The 12,216-nt window shown below is 39.0% G+C and overlaps 1 protein-coding gene and 1 non-coding gene across 2 annotated transcripts in view; both read right to left on the bottom strand.

Moving 5' to 3' along the window:
* CA10 (carbonic anhydrase 10) overlaps positions 1–12,216 on the bottom strand; it is an 841,230-nt gene that overhangs the window by 566,400 nt on the left and 262,614 nt on the right. The gene's annotated exons all lie outside the window — the stretch shown is intronic.
* TRNAS-GGA (transfer RNA serine (anticodon GGA)) lies at positions 6,848–6,920 on the bottom strand. The gene has a single exon. It is a non-coding gene; the product is annotated as a tRNA-Ser (tRNA).

Genomic DNA, 12,216 nt, shown 5'->3' with positions numbered 1-12,216 from the left:
CATTTGAATGAAGAGTTCCAAAGAATAGCAAGGAGAGATAAGAAAGCCTTCCTCAGTTATCAAGGCAAAGAAATAGAGAAATACAATAGAATGGGGAAAAATAGATATCTCTTCAAGAAAATTAGAGATACTAAGGGAATATTTCATGCAAAGATGGGCTCAATAAAGGACAGAAATGGTATGGACTTAACAGAAGCAGAGGACATTAAGAAGAGGTGGCAAGAATACACAGAAGACCTGTACAAAAAAGATCTTCAGGACCCAGATAATCAAGATGGTGTGATCACTCACCTAGAGCTAGACATCTCGGAATGTGAAGTCAAGTGAGCCTTTGGAAAGTGTACTCATATGCCAACAAATTTGGAAAACTCAGCAGTGGCCACAGGACTGGAGAAAGTCTGTTTTCATTCCAATCCCCAAGAAAGGCAATACCAAAGAATGCTCAAACTACCTCACAATTGCACCCATGTCACATGCTAGTAAAGTAATCCTCAAAATTCTCCAAGCCAGGCTTCAACAATATGTGAACCGTGAAATTCCAGATGTTCAGGCTGCACTTAGAACAGGCAGAGGAACCAGAGATCAAATTGCTAACATCCGTTGGATCATTGAAAAAGAAAGAGAGTTCCAGGAAAATATCTTTCTGCTTTATTGACGATACTAAAGCCTGTGACTGTGTGGATCACCACAAACTGTGAAAATTTTGCAAGAGATGGGACTACCAGACCACCTGACCTGCCTCTTGAGAAATCTGTGTGCAGGTCAGGAAGCAAAAGCTAGAACTGGACATGGAAAAACAGGCTGGTTCCAAAAAGGAAAAGGAGTACGTCAAGGCTGTATATTGTCACCTGCTTATTTAACTTACATGCAGAGTACGTCGTGAGAAATGCTGTGCTGGATGAAGCACAAACTGGAATAAAGATTGCCAGGAGAAATATCAATGACCTCAGATATGCAGATATACAACACCCTTATGGCAGAATGTGAAGAAGAACTAAATAGCCTGTTGTTGAAAGTGAAAGAGGAGAGTGAAAAAGTTGGCTTAAAGCTCAACATTCAGAAAACTAGAATTATGGCATCTGGTCCCATAACTTCATGAAAAATAGATGGGGAAACAGTGCGAACTGTGGCTGACTTTATCTTTTTTGGGCTCCAAAGTCACTGAAGATGATAACTGCAGCCATGAAATAAAAGGACGCTTAAACCTTGGAAGAAAAGTTATGACCAACCTAGACAGCCTATTAAAAAGCACAGATACAACTTTGCCAACAAAGGTCCACCTAGTCAAGGCTATTGTTTCCCCAGTACACATGTATGGATGTGAGAGTTGGACTGTGAAGAAGGCTGAGCACCGAAGATTTGATATTAAAAAAACAGAGACATTACTTTGCCAACAAAGGTCTGTCTAGTCAAGGCTATGGTTTTTCCAGTGGTCATATACAGATGTGAGGGTTAGACTATAAAGAAAGCTGAGCACTGAAGAATTGATGTTTTTGAACTGTGGTGTTGGAGAAGACCACAAGGAGATCCAAACAGTCCATCCTAAAGGAGATCAGTCCTGGGTGTTCATTGGAAGAACTGATGCTGAAGCTGAAACTCCAATACTTTGGCCACCGGATGCGAAGAGCTGACTCATTTGAAAAGATCTTGATGCTGGGAAAGATTGAAGGCAGGAGGAGAAGGGGATGACAGAGGATGAGATGGTTGGATGGCTTCACCAATTCAATGGACATGAGTTTGAGTAAACTCTGAGAGTTGGTGATGGATAGGGAGGTCTGGCGTTTTGCAGTCCATGGGGTCCCAAGGAGTCAGACACAACTGAGTGACTGAGCAGAACTGAAGTGAAATGAATGAGCCAAAACTGTGCTTCCCAGGTGGCACTAAGAGTAAAGAACCTTCCTGCTAGTGCAGAAGACATAATAGATGCAGATTCAATGCCTGGGTCAGGAAGATCCCCTGTAGAAGGGCACAGCAATCCCTTCAGTATTCTTGTCTGAAGCATCCCATGGACAGAGGAGCCTGTCGGTCAATCGTCCATGCTGCTGCTAAGTCGCTTCTGTCGTGTCCAAAGCTGTGCGACCCCATAGATGGCACCCAATAGACTCCCTTGTTCCTAGGATTCTCCAGGCAAGAACACTGGAGTGGGGTGCCATTGCCTTCTCCGCCTATGGTCCATAGGGTTTCATAATTCCATAGGGTCTGGTAAAGTCTGACATGGCTGAAGGTGCTTTGCATGCACATATGTTATACAACATGATGAAAAGTCAAAACAACTGTACTCAGAAAACCATAAGATACTGTTGAATGGAGTCAGGAATGACCTAAACAGATGGAGGTATATATTATGCTCTTGAATTCGAAGAATCAGTATTGTCAAAGTGACTGCTGCTAAGTCGCTTCAGTCGTGTCCGACCATGTGCGACCTCATGGACTGCAGCCTACCAGGCTCCTCCATTCATGGGATTTTCCAGGCAAGAGTACTGGAGTGGGGGGCCATTGCCTTCTCTGGTCAAAATGACTATACCACCCTAAAAAACTTACAGATTCAATGCAATCCCTATTCCTATCAAATTGTCAATGGCATTTTTCACAGCATTTGAACAAAAAAAAAAAAAAAAAAAAAAAAAAAAAAACTTATACTTTGTATGGAAACACAAAAATCCCTGAATAACCAAAGCTATGACCAGTGCATTTTCTTGGCAAAACTATATTAGTCTGCCCTGCTTCATTTCGTGTTCCAAGGCTAAATTTGCCTGTTGCTCCAGGTGTTTCTTGACTTCCTACTTTTGCATTCCAGTCCCCTATAATGAAAAGGACATCTTTTGTGGGTGTTAGTTCTAAAAGGTCTTCTAGGTCTTCATAGAACTGTTAGACTTCAGCTTCTTCAGCGTTACTGGTTGGGGCATAGACTTGGATTACTGTGATATTGAATGGTTTGCCTTGGAAACGAACAGAGATCATTCTGTCGTTTTTGAGATTGCATCCAAGTACTGCATTTTGAAATCTTTTGTTGACTAAGATGGCTACTCCATTTCTTCCGAGGGATTCCTGCCCGCAGTAGTAGATATAATGTTCATCTGAGTTAAATTCACCCGTTCCAGTTCATTTTAGTTAGCTGATTCCTAGAATGTCGACGTTCACTCTTACCATCACCTGTTTGACCACTTCCAATTTGCCTTGATTCATGGACCTGACATTCAAGGTTCCTATGCAATATTGCTCTTTATAGCATCAGTCCTTGCTTCTACCACCAGTAACATCCACGGCTGGGTATTGTTTTTGCTTTGGCTCCATCCCTTCATTCTTTCTGGAGTTATTTCTCCACTGATCTCCTGTAGCATATGGGGCAACTACTGACCTGGGGAGTTCCTCTGTCAGTATCCTATGATTTTGCCTTTTCATACTGTTCATGGGGTTCTCAAAGGAAGAATACTGAAGTGGTCTGCCATTCCCTTCTCCAGGGGACCACATTCTGTCAGCAGGGCAAAAACTAATAGAGTTTTGCCAAGAAAATGCACTGGTCATAGCAAACACCCTCTTCCAACAACACAAGAGAAGACTCTACACATAGACATCACCAGATGGTCAACATATAGTCTTTGCAGCCAAAGATGGAGAAGGTCTATACGGTCAACAAAAACAGGACTGGGAGATGACTGTGGCTCAGATTATGAACTCCTTATTGCCAAATTCAGACTTAAATTGAAGAAAGTAGGAAAAAACATTAGACCATTCAGGTATGACCTAAATCAAATCCCTTATGATTATACAGTGGAAGTGAGAAATAGATTTAAGGGACTAGATCTGATAGATAGAGTACCTGATGAACTATGGACTGAGGTTCGTGACATTGTACAGAAGACAGGGATAAGACCATCCCCATGGAAAAGAAATGAAAAAAAGCAAAATGGCTGTCTAGGGAGGCCTTACAAATAGCTGTGAAAAGAAGAGAAGCAAAAAGCAAAGGAGAAAAGGAAAGACATTCCAATCTGAATGAAGAGTTCCAAAGAATAGCAAGGAGAGATAAGAAAGCCTTCCTCAGAGATCAATGCAAAGAAATAGAGGAAAAGAACAGAATGGGAAAGACTAGAGATCTCTTAAAGAAAATTAGAGATACCAAGGGGACATTTAATACAAAGATGGGCTCGATAAAGGACAGAAATGGTATGGACCTAACAGAAGCAGAAGATATTAAGAAAAGATGGCAAGAATACCCAGAAGAACTGTACAAAAAAGATCTTCATGACCCAGATAATCACGATGGTGTGATCACTGACCTAGAGCCAGACATCCTGGAATGTGAAGTCAAGTGGTCCTAAGGAAGCATCACTGTGAACAAAGCTAGTGGAGGTGATGGAATTCCAGTTGAGCTATTTCAAATCCTGAAAGATGATGCTGTGAAAGTACTGCACTCAATATGCCAGAAAATTTGGAAAACTCAGCAGTGGCCACAGGACTGGAAAGGTCAGTTTTCATTTGAATCCCAAAGAAAGGCAATGACAAAGAATGTTCAAACTACCGTACAATCACACTCATCTCACATGCTAGTAAAGTAATGCTCAAAATTCTTCAAGCCAGGCTTCAGCAATACGTGAACTGTGAACTTCCAAATGTTCAAGCTTGTTTTAGAAAAGGCAGACGAACCAGAGACCAAATTGCCAACATCCGCTGGATAATGGAAAAAGAGAGTTCCAGAAAGACATCTATTTCTGCTTTATTGACTATGCCAATGCTTTTGACTGTGTGGATCACAATAAATGGTGGAAAATTCTGAACGAGATGGGAGTTCAAGACCACCCGACCTGCCTCTTGAGAAATCTGTATGCAGGTCAGGAAGCAACAGTTAGAACTGGATATAGAACAACAGACTGGTTCCAAATAGGAAAAGGAGTACGTCAAAGCTGTGTATTGTCACCCCGCTTATTTAACTTAAATGCAGAGTACATCAGGAGAAATACTGGACTGGAAGAAGCACAAGCTGGAATCAAGATTGCTGGGAGAAATATCAATAACCTCAGATATGCAGATGACACCACCCTTATGGCAGAAAGTGAAGAGGAACTGAAAATCCTCTTGATGAAGGTGAAAGAGGAGAGTGAAAAAGTTGGCTTAAAACTCAACATTCATAAAACGAAGATCATGGTATCTGGTCCCACCACTTCATGGGAAATAGATGGGGAAACAGTGGAAACAGTGTCAGACTTTATTTTTGGGGGGCTCCAAAATCACTGCAGATGGTGATTTCAGCCATGAAATTAAAAGAAGCTTACTTCTTGGAAGAAAAGTTATGACAAACCTAGATAGCATATTCAAAAGCAGAGACATTGCTTTGCCAAAAAAGGTCCATCTAGTCAAGGCTATGGTTTTTCCAGTGGTGAGGTATGGATGTGAGAGTTGGACTGTGAAGAAAGCCGAGTGCCAAAGAATTGATGCTTTTGAACTGTAGTGTTGGAGAAGACTCTTGAGAGTCCTTTGGACTGCAAGGAGATCCAATCAGTCCCTTCTGAAAGAGATCAGCCTTAGGATTTCTGTGGAAGGAATGATGCTAAAGCTGAAACTCCAGTACTTTGGCCACCTCATGCGAAGAGTTGACTCATTGGAAAAGACTCTGATGCTGGAAGTGATTGGGGGCAGGATGAGAAAGGGACTACAGAAGATGAGATGGCTGGATGGCATCACTGACTCGATGGACGTGAGTCTGAGTGAACTCCGGGAGTAGGTGATGTACAGGGAGGCCTGGCGTGATGCAATTAATGGGGTCGTAAAGAATTGGACACGATTGAGCGACTGAACTGAACTTAACTGATTCAAAGCTATCTTGTGAAAGAAAAATGGAGCTGAAGGAATCAGGCTTCTTGACTTCAGACTCTATCTTAAAGCTAAATTCACTTAACAATTTGGTAATAGTCTAAAAACAGAGATATAGATCAATAGAACAGGGTACAAAATCCAGAGATAAACTGATGCACCAGTGATCACCTAATCCAAGACACAAGAGGTAAGAATATACAATCGAGAAAAGACAGTCTCTTCAATAATGGTGCTCCCATGGTGAACCAAGTCACAGGAAGTGTGAAATGACATATGCAAGCATGACTAATTGCTTCAATTGTGTCTAATTTTTTGAGACCCTGTAGACTGTAGCCCCAGAGAAGGCAATGGCAACCCACTCCAGTACTCTTGCCTGGAAAATCCCATGGACGGAAGAGCCTGGTAGCCTGCAGTCCATGGGGTCGCTAAGAGTCGGGCATGACTGAGCGACTTCACTTTCACTTTTCACTTTCATGCATTGGAGAAGGAAATGACAACCAACTCCAGTATTCTTGCCTGGAGAATCCCAGGGTCAGAGGAGCCTGGTGGGCTGCCATCTATGGGGTCGCACAGAGTCGGACACAAGTGAAGTGACTTAGCAGCAGCAGCAGACTGTAGCCCGCCAAGCTTCTTTGCCCATGGGATTCTCCATGGCAAGAAAACTGGAGTGGGTTGCCATGTCCTCTCCCAGGAGATCTTCCTGACCTAGAGATTGAACCCAGGTCTCCTGCTGCTCCTGCATTGCAGGCCGTTTCTTTACCACTGAGCTACAAGGGACGCCCTGTGAAATAGCACAGCAAACCTAAAATCCTGATTTTAAAGTCAGAAGACCTGAGAGAGGAGCCCCTGGGAACTTGAGAGAGAACAGGAGTCATGTAGAAGAATGTGATAGAGAAGGAAAGGAAAGGAAGGAAAGTCGCTCAGTTTTGTCCGACTCTTTGTGACCCTGTGGACTGTAGCCTACCAGGCTCCTCCCTCCATGGGATTCTCTAGGCAAGAGTTCTGGAGTCGGTTGCCATTTCCTTCTCCAGGGGATCTTCCTGACCCAGGGATCGAACCTGGGTCTCCTGCATTCCAGGCAGACACTTTAACCTCTGAGCCACCAGGGAAGCCCCAAAGGGGAATGTGATAAGAGAAAATGAGCCCCAAATCTGTGTACAAAGTTCTAGGCTCACTATTGACCTGCACATGCATTGAATCAAGAGCTGAATTATGATACAAAACAAAGCACTGGTTGACCACTGGTGGCATACGTGTGGAGAAGACAGAAAAGTTCTACAAATGCTTTTAAAACTAAACTGATATATATCTTCTTTAATTAGTGCTTTTATTTTCTTTGGGTAAATATCCAAGAGTATATATCATATGGATCATATGGCAGTTGTGTTTTTAATATTTTGTGAAATTGCTATCTGTTTTCCACAGTGGTTGCACCAATTTACATCCCCCCCTCAACAGCGCACAATGGTTCCTTTTTCCCCAAATCTTCACCAATATTTGTTACTTGCTATCTTTTTGATAACAGCCATTCTGACATTGGAGGTGATATATCATTGTGGTTTTGATTTGCATTTCCCTGATGATTAATGATGTTAAACATCTTTTCATATGCCCGTTGGCCATTTGTATATCTTACTGAGAAAAAGCCTATTCAGATCCTCTGCAAGTATTTTAATTAATTTTTTTTTTAAGTTGAAAGTGAAAATGAAAGTTGCTCAGTCATGTCCGACTCTTTGTGACGCCTGAACTAAATAGTCCATGGAATTCTCCAGGCCAGAATACTGGAGTAGTTAGTCTTTCCCTTCTCCAGGGGATCTTCCCAACACAAGGATCAAACCCAGGTCTCTCACATTGCAGGCAGATTCTTTACCAACTGAGCTATCAGGGAAGCCCTTTTAAGTTGAAATTTATGAATTCTTTGCATATTTTGGATGTTAACCCCTTATGACATATTATTTGCAAATATCTTCTCCCATTCAATAGGAAGTATTTTCATTTTTTTGTACTTTCTATCCCTTACTGTGCAAAAGCTTTTTAATTTGATGTATTCTCAATAGTTTATTTTTTGCTTTTGTTTCCCTTGCCTGAGGAGATATAGTCAAAAACGTTAATTAAAAAAAAAAAAAAAAAAAAAACATGTTTAAAATCATACTGTCTATATTTTTTTTTTTCTAGAAGCTTTATGGGTTTAAATCGTACATTTGAGTCTTTAATCCATTTTGAATTTATTTTTTATGTATGGTGTGAGAGATTAGCTCAATTTGATTTTTTTGCATGTAGCTGTCCAGTTTTTCCAACGCCATTTTTAAAGAGACTGTCTTTTCTCCATTGCCTATTCTTGTTCTGTTGGCATAGATTAACTGCCCTTGTAAATGTGAGCTCATTCTCTTCTGTTCATATGAAATATGTGTCTACTTTTACGCTAGTACCATACTTGATTTCTGTAGCTTTATAGTATAGTTTAAAGTCAGGAGGTATAATATCTTCAACTTTGTTCTTCTTCCTCAAGATTGTTTTAGTTATGCAGAATCTTTTGTGTTTCCACACAAATTTTCAGATTATTTGTTCTAGCTTATGAAAAATGTAATTTGAATTTTGATAGGGACTGTACTGAGTCTGTAGCTTGCATTTTTGTAGTATGGTCATTTTAACAATATTATTTTTTTTTTTTCCCCAAACCATGAGTATGGCATCTCTTTCCATCTGTTTGTGTCATTGCAACATTACTTACAATAGACAATATATAGAAACAACCTAAGTGCCCACCAGTCAATGAGTGCATAAAGAAGATCTGCTATACATATACAGTGTAATTCACAAAAAGAATGAAATCTTGCCATTTGCAACAACATGGATGGACCTAGAGGGTATTATGCTAAGGGAAATAAATCAGATAAAGAAAGACAAATACTTTATGCTTTTACTTATATGTGGTATCTTAAAAAATAAGAATAAATGAACCAATATAAAAAAAAAAAACAGAAACACAGTAATAGATACAGAGAATAAACAGGTGGTTACTAGAGGGGATAGATTGGAAGGGAGAAAGAAATAGGTGAGGAAGATCAAAAGTTACAGATTTCCAGCTACAAAATAAATGAGTCATTGACATGACATTTAAAGTTAAATTTAAATTTAAGATTAAAGTTAAAAAATATGTAATATCTTTGTTGACATATCGTAACAGGACTTATCAAGGTGGTAACTTTGAGATGTATTGAAATATCAAATCACCATGTTGTGTAAAAGAAACTAAGAAAGTGCTGGAAATGAATTATACTTCAAAAACAAACAAACTCAGAAAGAGAGATCAGCTTTGTGATAACCAGAGGTAAGAGGAGGGGGAAATGGACAGAGGCAGTGAAAAGATACAAACTTCTACATATAAAGTAAGTGACTATAAAGAAAGCTGAGCTCTGAAGAACTGATGCTTTTGAACTGTGGTGTTGGAGAAGACTCCTGAGAGTCCCTTGGACTGCAAGGAGATCCAACCAGTCCATCCTAAAGGAAATCAGTCCTGAATATTCATTGGAAGGACTGATGCTAAAGCTGAAACTCCAACACTTTGGCCACCTGATGTGAAGAACTGTCTCATTTGAAAAGATCCTGCTGCTGGGAAAGATTGAAGGCAGGAGGAGAAGGGGGCGACAGAGGATGAGATGGTTGGATGGCATCACTGACTCAATGGACATGAATTTGAGTAAACTCCGGGAGTTGGTGATGGACATGGAGGCCTGGCGTGCTGCAGCCCATGGGGTCACAGAGTCAGACATAACTGAGCAACTGAACTGAATTGAAGGATATAATGTAAAATGTATATAATTAATAATGCTATATGTTACAAATGAAAGTTGTTAAGAAAGTAAATCTTAAGAGAGTTAAGAGTTTTCATAATGAGGGAAATGTTTTTTCTATTTCTTTAATTTTGTATGTATATGAGATGATGGGATTTCACCAAACATATTGTGATACTATTTCACAATGTATGTAAGTCAAATCATTATACTGTAGAAAGGGAGATCAAAAAGACAGAATAAGGGGATGCGGAGCTTATCTCCTTTCCTGAACACATCAAAAATTTAGATGTATAAATTTGAAACTATTCTTACTAAAAACTAACTGGAAACTGGCAGGATTCCAGATAAACCAAGCCTGTAAGAAAGATACACACATAAATTGATAGGAAGGGAAGAAAAGTTATTGGGTTAGTATCTGTATATATTCTTGGGAGGAGACTCAGAAGAAAAAGCAGATTACACAAAAGCACTCTTCTCTGAGGTAAAGATCCTCATGTAGGAAGAGGCAAAACAACACACATTTAAAGGCCACAATGCTGCAAACTTGATCTTGACTGTCAGTGCTTCTGCTACAGCAACTTAAGATTGTGCCCATGACACTATGATAATAGCCAATGAGAAAAAAGAGAGTTCTGCCTAACAGTGTGCACCAGCTCTTCTCCTTCTATCTCTAGTCCCATCTCCTGCCATGGTGATACCTGCCTGCACACTCTGAGGAAAGATGCGACTGGCATCTGTGTCAACACCAGCTCTCCCACCTAAGATATCAGACACGTGCAGTCTGCATAAGGACATTTCTACATAAAAAACACCCCTTAAACATCAAATAGGTAATAGTTTCATTTAAATTCATAGAGGCAGAGAAAGTTAAGCAAAATGAAAAGTGATAGGGGCTACTTATAATTTAAATAGCAAGATGAAACACTTGGGGAAAAAATGAAGCAGAAATGAACAATTTAACAGATAAAGAATTCAAAAAATCAGTAATAACAATATTAACTGAATCAAGAAAAAAATTTGATATAATCACTGAATATTGTAACAAGGAAATAGAAAATATAAAAAAGGCCCAATTAGACATGAGGATTTCAATAGCTTAAAAAAAAGTCTAGAAGAAATGAATAGTAGACTAAGAGATACATAAGAACACACGAGTCATCCAAAAGCTAGAGTAATGGAAATTACCCAATCAGAGCAGTGGCCAAAAATAAATAAACAGTGAAAGCAAGTTAAGTGATCTCTGATATAACATTGGGCTGGTGCTCAGTAGTAAAAAAACCAACCTGCTAATGCAGGAGATATGTGTTCACCCTCTGGGTCAGGAAAATCCCCTGGAAAAAGAAATGTCAACCCACTCCAGTATTTTTGCCTGGGAAATCCCATGCACAGAAGAGTCTGGCAGACTACAGTCTATGGGGTTGCAAAGAGTTGGATACAGTTTAGCAACTAAATAACATAGCACCTGGGATAACATTAATTATTCCAAATTCTCATTATAGGGGTTCCAGAAGAAAAAGAGAGAAGGTGATTCAAAATGTATTTGAGGAAATTATTGCTAAAAACATCCAAAATGTGAAGAAGGAAACAGATACCCAGGTATAAGAAGAACAAAGGGTCCCAAACAAGATGAACCAAAACGGATAGACATCAAGATATATCATAATTAAAATGGCAAAATTAAAGATATAAAGAGAATTATAATGTCTGCAAAAGAAAAACAAAGAGTCATATACAAGCAATTTCCATAAGGCTATCAATCGATTTCTTTGCAGAAATGTTTCAGGTCAAAAAGGATGGGCATGATATATTCAAAGTGTTGAAAATGAAAAACCTGTGACCGAGAATACTCTATTCATCAAGATTATCATTTAGAATTGAAAGAGAGATAAAGACTTTCTCAGAGAAGCAAAAACTAACAGAATTCATCAATACAAAATCTATCCCAAAAGGAATGTTTAAAGGTCTTTTCTAAATTGAAATGAAGTAAAAAACTATACAAAATGAAAAATCCCTCTAAGAAAGGCAAATTTATAGGATAGAGTCCCAAAATACTGTAAGAATTGAAGATTAAACACTTAGGTAAACCAGTATGCAAAATACAAAAAAAAAAAAAAAAAAAGTAAAAGCAAATATAACCACAATAAACAATTAAGGCATAAGCATAAAGGTGTAAAATATGACACTGAAAACATAAAATGTGGTGAGGAAAATTTAAAAAAGTAGATGTCTTAGAATGTGTCTGAACTTAAATGACCATCAGTTTAAAACAAGTAGATATAGTTATCGGTCAACATATAAAAATCCCATGGTAAACACAAATCAAAAACCTACAATAGCTATACAAAACCCAAAAACAAACTACCAAAAAAATAATCAAACAACAAGAGAAGAAACCAAGACAGTAATTGAAAAGAGCTACCAAAACAACCAGAAATCTAGTAATACAATGGCAATAAGTACATCTGTCAATAATTACTCTAAATGTCAATGAGCTAAACACAAGCTGTTTCATTACATTAAAAAAAAAAACAAACATTAAAACATGTATAAGATCATATAAGAAATGAATCGCCAGTCCAGGTTCAATGCAGGATACAGGAAGGTTGGG

The sequence above is a fragment of the Bubalus kerabau genome, chromosome 4 (genome assembly GCF_029407905.1).
Source record: "Bubalus kerabau isolate K-KA32 ecotype Philippines breed swamp buffalo chromosome 4, PCC_UOA_SB_1v2, whole genome shotgun sequence".
NCBI lineage: Eukaryota > Metazoa > Chordata > Mammalia > Artiodactyla > Bovidae > Bubalus > Bubalus kerabau.
This window is presented reverse-complemented; position numbering and strand designations above follow the sequence as displayed.